Source organism: Hordeum vulgare, chromosome 3H, assembly GCF_904849725.1.
Source record: "Hordeum vulgare subsp. vulgare chromosome 3H, MorexV3_pseudomolecules_assembly, whole genome shotgun sequence".
NCBI lineage: Eukaryota > Viridiplantae > Streptophyta > Magnoliopsida > Poales > Poaceae > Hordeum > Hordeum vulgare.
This window is the reverse complement of record NC_058520.1, coordinates 567946074-567962080: the sequence shown is the minus strand read 5'-3', so window position 1 is coordinate 567962080 and position 16007 is coordinate 567946074.

The window sequence follows — 16007 nt, the reverse complement described above, 5'->3', positions numbered from 1 at the left end:
CAACTTATGAATCCTACATATCACAAAAATACACTTCAAAAAAATGCTACGTAGAACTAACTCCTCATCTACATAGGACTAACTCCTCGTCTACTTATGAATCTACATAGGACTAACTCCTCATCTACATAGGACTAACTACTCATGAATCTACATAGGACTATCTCCTCATCTACATTTCAAATCCAATCAAAATATGTCTCTCAACCTAACTAACCCAAATCTGAAAATACCCAATACTATTTGGATAGATAGATGTGAAACGGAAGAGATTACCTCGTACGCAAGTTTGGGGGATCAATCCACGAAAGAAATCACCAGATCTGAAGCATTTAGAATAGGGGATTCGGATGAGGAGAAAAGCCAGCCGTCGGTTTGAAAAAAGAAAGGGAGGGGAATGAGGAGGTGGTGGGGGAGGAGGCTGGCCCGTGGCTGGATAAGTCACAGTGTGGCGCCGAGAGTGTGCAACGCCCAAGGCTTAGACGTCGCACTGCCTGGGGGTGGGGCCAGCGTGGACGGCGTGTGGCACCGACGTCTTAGACGTCACACAGTGTAGTGTGACGCCTAGTGTCGGACGTCACATAAAAGGGTCAGTTGGGTGATTTTTTCTCCTTCGAACTCACTTTGCGAGTTTTTTAGCCCGGAGATCAATTTTGCCGCGGGCTACAGATCTGTCGCCCGACTACAACACGGCAATCAATGTAAAAGCTTGCATGCAGCCCGTCCCAATGCAAAAGGGCAGACGCTAGCTTCGTTTCTTTCAATCACCTACTTTCATTCACATGCATGCATTAAATAGTATCATCAATTAGTAGCTAATCTACAGCTAAGTCACTATACCAGTGGATTTTTTTTTATGAACCTTAGATGACATGACACTATTATATAGCCAGCAACGGACTTTGTTATTAACCATGCTCTAAGGTGGGACTTTGTTAGAGCATGGTTAATAGTACAGCCAGCTGCTGGCTATATGATATTGACACGTCATCTATAGCCAAGCTTATAGCCCGCAAGTACAATAGACATATGTAAATAAGTACTACTTTATTGATAGAAGGCCCACCATTCTCTCTCACAAAGTGCCTAGGAGCACGTGTTACAGCCGGCTGTTAGTTTGTAGCCCGCTTCTCTTCTCTCTCCTCTTCTCTCTCTTCCAACTCATCACAAATATATTATTTTAAGTCTTACAGCCCGCCCACGTCATCCTATTGTACTTGCTCTTATTAACCATGCTCTAAGGTGGGTGGGGCGTTTTGGAGGACGAGCTCCATGGAGCTCGTTTTTTTAATAAAAAATTGTACTTTAAAGTTTTAGAAAAATCTGAAAAAAATCATACACGTTCATATGGATGTGTTTTATATGTGTGTAAAATCTAACGACGAAATACGTTATGGTGCGAGCTACACAAAAAAGACAAATGCCTCTATTTTTTTTTCATAAACAGTGAATGCACTGTTCACCCTTTCAAAAACACGATTTTGTCTTTTTTGTGTTGCTCTTACCCTAATGTATTTCATCGTCAGATTTCACACACATGTGTTATACATCCGTATGAACGTGTATGATTTTTTTCAGGATTTTTCGAAACTTAAATATATGTTTTTTGAATTTTTCAAAAAAAGAGCTCCATGAAGCTCGTCCTCCAAAGAGCATTTTTGCTCTAAGGTCCGTTATATAAATACTACTTTTGTTTACATTCTCTCTATGTCTTTCTTCATGTTTATTGCATCTGTGTACGAGTATACGCATATAGCTTGATTTTTACATAAGAGTCAATCTCCCTTACTTTTTAATGTACTTCTCTACATAAACAAATTATCATATAAACAGGCTATAAGATCACTATTGTACTTGCTCTCAAGCTCACCTTGCCAAGGTCGAGACAACCCTTCACCCGCAAAAAAAAAAAAAAAAGGTCGAGACAACCCTGCCGGTACAAAGTAGAACGCCATGCGTATGGCTGCAAAATTCACCCGGGGTGGTTCCAAGCATCTATGCTTATACACAAGTAGTACGAGGTTGTGGGTATCGCACAAGAAGTCTCTCTCTCTCTCACTCACTCAGAGACCACCCCCAAACCTGACCAGGATCTTTTGCTTTTACCATATGTAATGTACAGGTTCAATGTGGCGGGCGACTAGGATCTTATCTCTGCCGCTTCACATTTACGCTGTCCCTCTATGCTCCACCGCGAGATGCCCGCCTGACTGCCTGAGTGGAGGACGGCCGGCCGGTCACCACTGCGCAGACGCTTTCATAGGCCATAGTCATCACAATGCGTATACCTAAGCATCTTCTATAATAGCCAGTCCACGGAAGGCCATACGTACACAAGCCACACTTGCATGGAATGATCGGTCGATAACGAAAGAGGTAATATCATCACTAGTGCTTAAACTTGTCACCGTTGTTCACTTTAGTGTATGAACTTAAAAAATACGTTAAATTGGTTCTAAAATTTGGCATAAGGGTGCATATACGGTGATAATCTCATTCATAGACGTATAATGCGTTGATGTGGCACTATTTTGACCAACATGTATACGTAGCATGGGACTCGTTTAAAATAAATGGCTTTCTTTATAAATGGCACAATGACAGCGGGCCTATATATGTCAGCATAAAAGAAAACTAAACAATAAAAATTGCAGCCTTTCGACCTGGAAAACTATATAATAGCCAATCCACGGAAGGCCATACGTATACAAGCCACACTTGCACAGAAAGATCGATCTATAACAAAAGAAAAAGAAAGAAGGAAACAGATAGCTAGATGGCGTCCGGCGCCCGGGCGCCGACCGTCACGGGGGCAGCCACCAGCAGCAGCAGCGACCGTGGAGGAGGTTGTGACGCACTAACACTAACGGGCGGCGGATACACCCAGCAGAAGCACGGCTACTGGGCGCCTGCTGATCTGACCCGTCGTCGAATGTTTTTACATGCATGGAGTGCAATGAAACTTAAATAATGCTGATAGAATAAATAGCAAAAAACTACTCAAATGACCATAAAAAACTACCTGTTTTCTTAATTTCTTCAAAATTACCATAAAATTGATGGATTGCTCCAAAAAACTCAAATGACCACGTTGTTTAAAATTGATTTGGATTGGCAGTGCTCTAAGCATGTGAGGTCTACCATCCCTTCTTTTTGACAAATTGACCTCTTTAGTACTCTATATATAATATGGAAAATGCAGGCAAAATTGACAAATTTGACCTCTGGATCCAAAAAATTCACAAACTGGATTGCGTTTGATTTTTTTTTGCCCAGCTAACCATTTTGTGTAGCGCCCGACGCTTAGACGTCACACTATACTGTGTGACGCCTTAACCGTAGACGCCATACCCCTGGCCATGCTGGCGCTGCAGGCCCCACCCCAACAGTGTGACGCCTAAGTATCAGGCGTTGCGCTTGCAGTAGTGTGACACCGAGTGCTTATGCACCACACCCTTACTTTTCCAAAGCGCTGACCGCGGAGGCGTCGGCGCAGGCGCATGACTCGCAGGGGCAGCTCGTTGAGCTCTCCTCGGTTGAGGAGGCCCACATATTCGAGCTCCACCGGCTATCCCAGAAGCGCGATCGCTCGCGGCAGTCGGAGCTTGAGGCCATGCAGAAGCAGCACGAGGCGGACTCGGCCGCGCTCGCTGCGGCCATGGGCAAGGTGCGCCGCCTCCGCATGCAGCTCACCGCGGTTGCCCACGCCGACCGTAAGCAGGAGGTGGCGGAGGCGACCGTGGACGAGCTCAGGACCAAGCTTACGGAGGAGCGCAAGCAGCAGCACGAGGCGTACTCGGCCGCGCTCGTTGGGCCATGGGCGAGGTGCACCGCCTCCGCATGTCGCTCGCCACGGATGTCCGCGCTGATCGTAAGCAGGAGGTGGCGGAGGTGCTGGCGACCGTGGACGAGCTCAGGACCAAGCTCACGGAGGAGCGTAAGCAGCAGCTTGAAGAAGCAGCACGAGGCGGTGAAGCTCAGTTGACAAACTACTGAAGCTCAGTCACAAAACTCCGAGTCTCTGACAAAATGCAATGCAGTGCAAGTAGTACGGACAGAAACTGAGCCTCGCACGAAAGGTATTTGGCCGCGCTTTGGGAACAAGATGGCGTACCTTTAGCCTCGCACGAAAGGTATCTGGCCGCGCTAAGTGCATACATCTAAGCCGGTGATCACTAGAGAACGCTGCTTCGTCAGGGAAGCCACTAAACAAACAAAGGTTGTCTATCACAAGAAACTATGTGTGAAGGTTATGCAGCCTAATGGAGATGGAGATGTGGTGTGACATCCTCAGCTTTTGCTACAGTGTTGAATGTAAATGAGCTACAGTGATCCCGCGCTAATGATGCCACGTCGCCGTTATTGCTATCGTTGTTCTCGCGTTAGTTCGAAATCGAGTCAAATTCAAAATTTAAAAATAAAGTCAAACGAGGAAAGTTTTTTGAATGCGAAAATAAAGATGTCGGAGGACTTATAAAAATTCCTAATAAATTATAAAAGTGAATCGTTTTGAAATTATTTAAAAACCTATATATTTAAAACAAAAACTATAAAAAAAGATAAGAGAAAAAAAAGCAAACAAACAAAAAAAACCAAAAGGCCTGGCCCAACTGGGCCAAAGTGGCCCAGCCACCACCCACCGGCCCATCCGCGTGGGGGTATAAGTCTCCCCACGCCCCACTTCTCCCTGCCGCCGCCGCCACTTCCACACACCCCATGTGACAGCCCGATGCCGACGTTCCAGAAGATTCCTCTCTCTTTCCGTTTTCGTCGTGTGTCTGTTTTATTTTGTCGCATCATCATCGCATCATGCGCATCATCAGCATTGCATCGGCATCCCGTTGCCGCCCGTTTTCAAAACTTGCATCCGTTGTTAGTTGTCGGTTCTCGTCGTTGTTCGTTCTGAGCCCGACCACACACGCACGCGCCCGCGGCATCGTCGAAACCCTCTTTTAAAAGTGTGCATAAAACTTTCTCTGATCGGGTCGAGATTTGACGTGCGGTCTTATTTTAATCTAGCTAGGCCGCCTATCGAATTTCGTCACGATCGCAGTCCGTCTGGTACCCGAACGGTCGATCGTAGCGGCACCGTATTCGGGCTACCGTCGGACGTTTGTCGGTGTTTTAAAATTCGTGCCGCGCCGCCCGTTCTCCCTCTCGTCTCCGGATATCCCCTCTACACGGCCGCGTACCCATTCCCTCGTGCGGTATCGTCCGAATCCGACCCCGCGGTTGGATCCGGAGCGCGATTCCGGTTAACCGAGCCCCCCCGTTTGTCTATATATACCCCACCATCACATTTAGACAGCCATCCCTAACCTGCCTCATTTTTCGCGCCCGAAACCCTAGCCTCCCACCTGCTCTCTCTCCTCCCCCACGCCGCCGGCCCGCCAGGCCCAGATCGGGCCCGGCCGAGCCCATCGCGCCGCCGCCGCCGTGGCCCGAGCTCCCTGCGCCCGGGGCTCCCTCTCCCGCAGCAATAGCGCCAGCAGCTCCCGTGCCCGCCGACCTCCTCCGGGAATCGAGCCGCCGGCGACCTCCCGCAGAGCAGCAGCCCGTGCCCCTCGCGGAGCACGCCGGCCGGCCAGATCCGGTTGTCCGCAGCTCCTCCCGAGCCCTCCTTCCAGGAGCCGGCCGTGGCCTCGGTCCCGCCGGCCGCGAGCTCGCCGGAGCAGCGTCCCGCTCCTGCTCCCGTCCAGTTCGATCCCCGCCAGTCCCTCGTCCCCGCCGGACCCGGTTCCGCCCCGACGGACCCGCCTCCTCGCGTGTCCCCGGCCACATGCTGGCGCTCGCCGCAACCGCCGCCGCCTCGTCCCCGATCCAGATCGGATCGGGACGAGGGAGTTGACCACGGGATCGGTCTCCCCCCGATCCGCTAGCCTCCAGCAGCCAGCTGGGCCCGCGTCGCCCCGGCCCGATCCCGCTTCGCCCGTGTGGGCCTCGCCCCGGCCTGCCAGGCCGCCCCACCGGCCCGTCCGCGTCGCCCGTCGCCTCAAGCCGCAGCCTCCTCACCACGCGGGTCCGAGCCGGCCCAAGGTGAGCTCCCCGTGGCCCTTTGTGTTTTTTTTCTTCTTTTTCGCCTAGGTGTTAGATAGTGATCCATGCTGGTTTCGTCCCGGTTAGTTAATTAGGGATTTTTCCGAATTATTAAATTCCAGAAAATGACGGTTATTAAAACGTCCGTAGTTTTTAAACCGTAAGTCGGATCGAGGCAAGTTGTATATGGTTTTCGTGTAGAATTTCGCGTAGAATCCGAATTTACAACTTGCATAATAATTGGGCGAAGTTTAACGTGCCAAACGCCTAGTTTTGCGTGCTGTTTCAATAGGATACGCCCCGTATTTAATTTTCGTGCAAGTCCGGACTGCCCGTATCCCGTAGATTAAATGTCCATGTTTTAGGGACTATTTTTCCGTGTATTTTAGAGCGGTCAATTGTATTTTTACGTGTAGGGGTGTAGGGATTTGCCGGTAGTTTATTTTCCCGTATCTAGGTGTTTATCTCCCATTAATGTGTGGAGTTATTTTGTGTAGCAAACCCCACATATTTTATATGTTTCCGGGGGGATTTTTCTGTGCAATTAGATTTAGCTTTCGAGTAAGTTAGTTCGCGAGATATTTTGCTAAGTTGCCCTTTTGTTTAATTCGTAGGATTTATTCCGTGCCTCGTTTGAATTAGTTGTCAACTAGGGAGTTGATCTTGGATGTTTTGTTTAGCCCCTGGTATTTTTGGTTGCAATAGAAATGCATGTTTAGGTGTGGTTTGATAGCCCTCAAGTTGCTAGAAATAGTGCTGATTTGGAGGAGCTGAAATATTTCTAAGTCTGGAATCTGTGATATTTTGTTGCTGTCTTGTCGAGCTTGCATCTTTAGATCTGTAGCTCTTTTGAGGTTGGTCCAATGGAGTTAGTTGTACCCCTTGTGTTCCTTTAGTATGCTGTAAAGTTTCATGCCATTTGGAGTCCTGTATCTATAGGTTTTGTTGCTGTCAATATTTTCACTAAGTCTGAAATAGTGTGTGAGATGCCATTTTGAGTCTTCTTTTCCGAGTGTTCCTTGATGCCATGCTAGTTATTGTTAGTTGTTTGTAGTAGAGCGTATTTTCCCTCTTCCGTGCCATGCCTTTCTTGAGCATATCGGAGTTGTGTAGCCATAGTTGTGGGGCGTAGAAAATGCTATGTGGCTGATTTTGGCAGATTGTAGTGATTTCTTGTTTTGCTCGTAGTTTTCGAACCGTAGCTCCGATTTGATTGTGTCCTACATGGAACTTTCTTAGAATCTCGTGTAGTTTCATGTTATCTTGCTGTTTGCATGTTTTGAAGTGCTCGTGACAGCCGTTGCACACATATTGCATTCATGCCATCATATCTTGCGGTGCTTGTATCTTTTGAACCGTAGCTCCGTTGGAGATGTTCTTTATGTGTAGATTGCTTGCCTTGACGCGTAGAATCACGTGAACCTATTTGTTTTGCTGTTTAACAACTAATTAAATGTGTTAATTCAGATCTGGACAGAATTGTAAATTAACATGTGAGGTCGTCTCGGAGATGCTATATGTCATTTCCGACCTCATTTAAAATGTCTAGATAGGTAGTTTAATTTCCGCTTCACCTCTTGCATGTTTAACCACATTTAATATTGCCGTGTATCTAATCGAGATAGAACTAAATAATCAACGTGGAGTTTCGTCAGTATGCAACTCGTTGCATATTGAACTTCACTTAATGTGTAGTGTTTGATTGTGTGATTTGACATGCCGTGACTTGCATATATTCAGCTGCTCATGCATCATATGTGTTGTGCATCGTGTGGTGAATTCCGTGTGATGATTTGTGTTTCCGGTTTGCTTCGTCTCGATAGAGTTCCGCAGCGTGTCGGATTGTGAGGACCCGTTCGACTACGTCGGTTCGTCTGCTTCACGGAGGCATTCTTCTTCCAAGCGGGATCTCAGGCAAGATGATCATTTCCCCAGATACCATTACTATCATTGCCATGCTAGTCTTATCGCTTCTATCGATTATGTCTCGTTGCCTACCACTTGTTAAATATCAGCCTCTCATCAATGCCATGTTAACCTTCAACCTGTTCGACCTAGCAAACCACTGATTGGCTATGTTACTGCTTGCTTAACCCTGTGTTAGCGTTGCTAGTTGCAGGTGCACTTGCTTCCATGTGATAACATGGGTTCCTTGTTATATCACCATATTAAATGCTATTTAATTTAATGCACCTATATACTTGGTAAAAGGTGGAAGGCTCGGCCTTTCTAGCCTGGTGTTTTGTTCCACCTTTGCCCCCTTAGTTTCGGCTACCGGTGTTATGTTCCATAAATGAGCGCTCCTAACACGATCGGGGTTGTTATGGGGACCCCCTTGATAATTCGTTTTAGATTAAGACTGGTTTGGCAAGGCCAAACTTTGGTACTACATTTGCCTAATAACCTAATAATAATGCATAGGGACCCGCCGGCACCCGCGGACTAATTTAATCAACCCCCGGGCCAGTGCTCCTCATGAGTGTTGGCCCCACCTGAGCGATGTCCAGCGCCCCTCTAGTCACCCGGAGGTTTAGCGATCCCGGCGTCTAGCTCATCCGTCGTGTCCTGAGAACGAGGTACGCGACTCCTATCGGGATTGTCGACACGTCGGGCGGCCTTGCTGGATTAGTTTTACCTTCGACGAGATATCTTGTGCATCGGGATTCCGGTGGTGCTTTTGGTAATCTCAGAGTTGAGGTTTTCCACTAGGGAATCCGACGAGATCGCGAGCTTCGTGATTGAGGATTTCTATGCGGCTTGTGGTAATTTGTGATGGACTAGTTGGAGCACCCCTGCAGGGTTTAATCTTTCGGAAAGCCGTGCCCGCGGTTATGTGGCAACGTGGAAGCTTTGTTTAACACTGGTCCTAGATAACTTGAAGTTAACTTAATTAAAATATGCCAACTGTGTGCGTAACCGTGACTGTCTCTTTCGTGAGTTCCTTCTCCGATCGAGGACACGGTGGGGTTATGTCTGGCGTAGGTAGGTGTTCAGGATCATTCTTTTGATCATCATTAGTCCACGCCCGTTATGCGTAGACCTTCCCTCCTCTTATTTCTTGTACTCGTAAGTTTAGCCACCAAATATATATGCTTAGCCGCTGCTGCAACCTCACCACTTAACCATACCTCACCCATTAAGCTTTGCTAGTCTTGATACCTTTGGAAATGAGATTGTTGAGTCCCCTGTGGCTCACAGATTACTACAACACCAGTTGCAGGTACATGTAAAGGTTACTTGACACGAGCGCGTTGATTGTCATTTGGAGTTGCTTCTTCTTCTTCTTCTTCTTCTTCTTCTTCATCGATCTAGGATGGGTTCCAGGCCGGCAGCCTGGGATAGCAAGGATGGACGTCATTCTTCTTTTGTCGTTTGTTTTCGTCCGTAGTCGGACCCTGCTCTTACTCTTGATGATTATGTAATGTACTGATGTGACTCTGATGTAGCTTGCGGCGAGTGTAAGCCAACTCTGTATATATATCTCTTCTGTTCAGTACATGTACTTGTAACGATATCCATTCTTGCGACACAACGAGATGCGCTTCTATCCCTGACGAGGCCTTCATGCCAAATTGAGGATAGGGTCACATCTTGGGCGTGACACCCCATCGCTCCCACCTCTCCCCACGAGGGAACCCCCTGGTTCCCTCCCCTCCGAGCGACTCCCACGATCCTCACCTCGTCTCCCCCGTCGCTCCCTCCCCACTCTCCTCGCAACGAGCGCCAGGAGCCCACCGCCCCACGTCACCTCGCTGGCCTCTCCTTCCCCGCGCCTCCCTACTCTCCCCTGGATCCCATTGCCCCGCTCGGCCCCTCGCGCTCGCCCCCCAGCACCCGTGCCTCTCCCGTCGGATCCGCGCCAGGGTTGCGCCGGCGACACCCCCGCCCCGGGTCGCCCTTCACTGCACCGCCACCGCACCGGCAGCCACCATCCTCCTCCGCCGCCCTGGAGCCCCACGGCGGCGCCACCAGCCGTCGCCAGATAAACCTCGACCTCCACCTCGTCGCCGGCCTCCTCGTCATCCTCCACGTCGGCTCCATCGAGCAACGCCACCCCTCTTCTCAGCAACGCGCCGTGAGCCCATTCGGGCTCCTCCCACCCTCCCCTTCCTCTCCCTACTCCGGCGAGCCGCCGGTTGCGTGCTTGCGTGCACTCCGGTTCCTCCCTGTTAGACAGAGGGGATTAGCCCCTATTGATTGTGTAGTGTAGGAGAAAATGGAAATGTGTATGTATGTATGTATGTATTATGAGATAATTGCAGGGCAATACCACACTTGGGCACGCTATGACGGATAGGTACCAGTAGTCATTTTTTTGCATGTCAGTACCATTTCCGAGCCTAATTGTTGCAATACGGTCTCACAGCGTATAAACTCGTATTGGCGCAGTATCTGACGTACCGGGACCGCATGTCAATTGGCACGGTTCGAACCTGTTCGGTCGGTCGATCTTTGTGTCTGGCTCGGACCCATCGACTGAGCCAGTCGCCTCCTTCCCCCTTCTTCTCTCCTGGCACTCCCTCGCCTCTGCCCCTCTCGTCATCGAACCTCGTCCACCGCCACCCCCTCCGCCGCGCCATGGTTTACGAGGATGAGAGTAGCAACGACCTGTCGAGCCTGGACATCAGCACTTCCTCCGACGGCATGATGTACCGGGTAAGTTGTAGAGCTAGGGTTAGGGTTAGGGTTTCTGTTTCTTCCAACTGGGGATTTCTCTCTGATTTTTGGTTCGTTCTTTAGATCCCTGCTAGCATCGACGACGAAGACTACATGGGCATCGAGAATTCGGCCCTGGATGTTTTCTCGGAGCATCGGCTGTCGCCTGAGCGTCGCATAGCATTCGAAGGATTTGAGACGGGAAGGAGGTTTTTAGTGTGTGCTCACCCGGTAAGATGCTTAGTTTAGTGTGTGCATCAATCATTCAGTAATGTGCCTCTCATTCAGCTTAGTTAGATGCAGCTTAGTTAGATGAGCTCATTGTTTATGTAACTAAACAATGTGCCTTGGACAATCATGTTTTTAGTTGCACGCTAAAATGTGCCTTGGACATTTCCTGCAGCAGATTGTCATTGTTTAGTTAATGAATCAGTATTAGTGCAGAATGCTTAGTTACAAGTGCAGAATGCTTAGTTCCTGTTGTAGATTGTCATTGTATATTACAAATTGTCATTGTTCCTACTGCAGACAAGATTAGATTGTCATTGTTTATTACAAATTCAGCTTGCAGTTTGTTTACTACTAAAGATGCAACTTAGCCAGTACTAAAGATGCAGCTTATTCATTGTTTACTACTCCTTGCTCGGTAGTAATGGGCATCAATCATTGTTTAGTACTACTAAAGATGCAACTTAGTTACAATAGCTGGTATTTTTTATTTATGTACTGCTAAAGATGCAGCTTAGTTACAAGTGCTCCTATTTTCTTACAAGTAGTGTTCATTAGTAGTGCTATTTTTTTATTTATGTAGGTATTGATATTTTAACTAAATGAATCATTACTACTGATTACTACTAAAATGAATCAGTGTTAGTTTTTATTTATGTAGGTGGCGACATTTTAATTGGTGTGCTTTATAGAGAAATATAATATGTGGTTTTTTGTATTGCAGCAACCTCAAAAATGTGGTTTTGTTGGGTGGGTAGACCGAGAGTGGCCTCCCACAATGCAAAATGCATTGTTGAAACTTTGGGAAATGTTCGAAGACAACAAGAGTGCTAGGAGGGATGATAACTTGGAGAATTCACTGAAAATTCACCACTTTACAGAAGAGAAAATAAATCTTGATGCAAACTATGACAAACTAGTAGAAGATGTGAATCAACTACTCAATGCCCAGGAGGAGAGGGTCATGGATTTGAGCTATTTGAAGGATAAGGTGAATGCCCATGGTGCAGAGAGCTCTAGTGCTGTCGTGGCTGTCATGAATAGTGAGATTGAGAAGAAAGAGGCATAGATAAAGGAACTTAAATGGAAGTATTCAGTGCTTATGAATCTTGCAGAAACTCAAGGCAGGGTCATTAGGAACCAGAAGGCTAATCATTTGAAGGAGAAGGAGAAGCTAACTGAAGAGAACTACAATTTGAAGGTTCAGATTGATAAACTAACCAGTTCTAAGGAAAAACTTAATGATGACATTGTGGTGCTCAACCTTCACATTGATGGTCTGAAGAAAGGAATTGAGAATCTCATTAAATGCAGGGATGAGCTGAAGCTCCAGATTGCTGATCAGTTGAAGGCAGTGGAGAAGAACCAAAAGAAGTTGAAGATGATCAGGGACATTTTGGATGGATGAGCTGAAGCTAGATTGCTAATGATATGAAGATGAACTCCACTATGCTATGGTTGATGTGCTACCCTTTTGTGAATTATTATTCTTTAATGTAGCTTGCACTCCACTATGCTATGGTTGTAACTTAATAACTAAGTAGGTTTGTACCCATGTTGTACTGTAAGAATCTCTGAATTATGGATGTTTAAGTGACTTGATCTGTGTTCAACCCCACTATGTTGTATTATGTGAAATATCTTCTTATATGTTGCATTGATAGATGGGTTTGTGCCTTGGAAAGCACATAAACACCATTGATATATGTTGTGCCTTGAAAAGCACATAAAACATCATATCTTCTTATATGTTGCATTGATAGATGGGTTTGTACCTATGATATATGTTGCATTGTGTCAAAAGTTTTTTTTGGAAGAAATAACTATAAATTGAAGATACAGTTATGTGTTTTACAGGAAAGGAAGAAACCCATCAAGCATCTAGGAAAGCAGAAACACACTTTCCTATTTTCTTTCATAACTAAAGAGAGCAGATATAACACATAACATACAACAGAACCATGAAGTTAAACATAAAAAGTTGCAAAGCACAAAAGGATCTTGTGGATGATAAACAGAAATAAGTCACTGATCACAAAAGGATGATGATCATAGATGATGATCTTGTAGATGATAAACAGAAATAAGTCACTGATCACAAAAGGATGATGATCATAGATGATGGTCTTGTAGATGATAAACAGAAATAAGTCACTGGTCACAAAAGAATGATGACCATAGATGATGATCTTGTAGATGATAAACAGAAATAAGTCATCGATCACAAAAGGATCTTAGTACTGATCACTTAGTACACATCATACAACTTAGTACACAATAAGTCACTGATCACAAAAGGATCTTAGTACTAATCACTTAGTACACATCATACAACTTAGTACTGATCACTTAGTACACATCATCATTAGTTATGGTTACCACTGGCAGTAAAAAATGCCATCCAGCCAGAATGGTTTGTTGGGGTAGGAGCAGCTGATGAACCTCCAGGAGCAGATGATGAACCTCCAGCAGCAAATCTTGAGGAAGGAGCAGATGATGAACCTCCATCAACAGATGATGAACCTCCAGGAGCAGCAAATCTTGGGTTAGTGAAAGGCCTATGAACACTGGCACTACTTGTTGACCTTCTTGTAGATCTTGCAGGGGAGGCTGTGATCTTGGAGGGGGAGGGTGTGATCTTGCTTCACTCCTTGGTCTTGCAGTTGGAGGTCGTGATCTTGTAGTTGTAGGTTGTAAACACAAAGGGATTTAACACATGCACATAATAGTTGCAAAGCAAATAAACACAAAAGGATTTAACACATGAACATAATAGTTGCAAAGCACATAATCACAAAAGGGTTTACCACATGCTTGTTTTTTCTCAGAGCCAACTCTGTTCTCAAATGTTGTCTGCAGGTTGTGTACCTATGGCCTTGGAGCCCACAGTTGCTGCATGTTATAGTGGCCATTCTTGAACTGTCCTTTGGTTTTGGAACCTCAAATTTTCCCTTTATTCTCTTCTCTTTCTTTCTTCCCCTCTTCACATGAAATGTGGGTGGCTCTATGTCTGGGCCACTTGTCCTTGTCCAATCATGTTCACCAGGAATGGGATATATCATTGGCTGATAAGAAGCAAGGTAGAAAGGTTTTTTGAAGAATTTGGACACATATTCCTCTGGAAATCTTTTTGCCTTGTTAATTGCTGATATTGCATGGTTGCATGGTATGCCAGATAGGTCCCACTTTCTGTAGCCACATGTATGAACTTCCAAGTTTACAGCATGTGTTTGCTGCCCACTAGTCACTTGCCATAGATTTACACCGGCTTGGATAGGTTTGCAGAATCTAGCCCTTTCCTTTTCCACCTCTAGCTTCTCAGCATAATGTGGTGTAATCTCCCACAGAGTTGCCTTTCCTTTCTCTCTATTCCTATGCCACCTCACCATCTGCTTGTCCTTAATACCATCAATTATAGTCCTAATAGGTTTTCCCCTAAAATCTAGGATGTAATTGTGGAACACCTCAGGCAGGTTATTATCAACCAAGTCTGTCTTGCAGTTAGTGGCAAAAGCATGCCTAGCCCATGTGTTCTTAGGTATTCCACTCAGCCACTTCCAAACTTCTTCACTCTCATTTTTCAGATCATTCATGGCAATGTTAAACTTGTGTTGGTTGTAAGCATAGCTGGCATTATCCATGCATTTCGTAAGATCTCCCCCCCCCCTAAACCCAGCATTCTGGAAATTTGCATATAGGTGTCTAAGGCCAAATCTTTGATGGCAGTTTGGGAAAACTTGATTTACTGCATTTAGCAGCCCCTGATCACATAGCATGCTAAACTTAGCTCATATACAACTACAAATGCAGAACTTAATACAAATGCTAAACTTGATTTAGTTGCAAAGCACATACCTTCTGTCTATCAGACATGATAGTATAAGGACCAAATTTCCCAGTTTCACCTCCTAGGTATATCTTCAATTGGTGCACAAACCAGCACCAATTAGTTGTGTCCTCTTGTCCAACTATAGAAAATGCAAGTGGGAAAATATTGTTATTGCCATCTCTTCCAGTGGCAGCAAGGATTTGAGCACGAGTGGCCAGCTTAATGAAGCATCCATCAACACTTGTTGATGGAAAGCAAAGAACAATCTAAGTCTCTATAAAGCATTGCTAAACAATTAAAATTTGTGATGCACAATAAAGGAATGACTAACCAATGAATGGTCTGCATCCATTCAGAAATCCCTCCCTTGATCCATTTATGCATAAGAACATAGCATGAAACCTTGGTCCTGGATGTGGTGTATTTGTAGTAGGTTTTGAAATAACTGTTGTCACTACAACTCTACTACCAGGGTTTGTATCCATGATGGTCTGAGCATAATCTCTAAGTCTGGGATACTGCTTCTTGTGCTCTCCTAGCACAACTTCTACAACAAGGTTTTTGGCCCTATAGGCCATGTGCCTTCCCACATCAACACCATACTTCTCCCTGCAGTTGTCCATCAAAGTGTGTATGCTAGTGGTGGGATCGGACCTGAACAATGACTCATAGGTCTTTGCAAGCCACTTTGCACTAATCCTTGATTTCTTTGTGTTGGTAGGGCAAGTGTCCTCCAACCTCATTTTCTTTATAGCAAAAGTCTTCTCCCCTTTGATAACTGTAGCAACAATGCAAAACTGGCAGTGATCTTGCTTACAACAAGCAATGATCCTTTGGTCTGAGTTTCTATGGTACCTGAAGTCTCTGGACTATGTGATGTGCAAGCTCAACAAAGCTTCTCTGAATTGATATTGATCCTTAAAGCACATGTACAGACATAACTGCTGATGTGATTGCTCAAGTTTATCATTGTACCAGATCCTTGGTTTCCTTTTCTTGGCCCTACTCTTCCTCCCTTTAGGTAGCACAAATGAGGGTGGCTCATGTCCATCATCTTCATCCTCAAACAACAACCAATCATCTTCTTCATCTGTTGAAGGAATGAAATCATGTATCACCTCCTCTAACACACTTGAATGTGACCTAGTAGTGGGGCCTTTCCTAACTGCAAGTTTCTTCCTCCTTTTTGCATGTTTTTGCATTGGAGGCTCTTCTCTTGCAAAAACATTGGCATCCTCCTCTTCTTGCTCAAACAAAT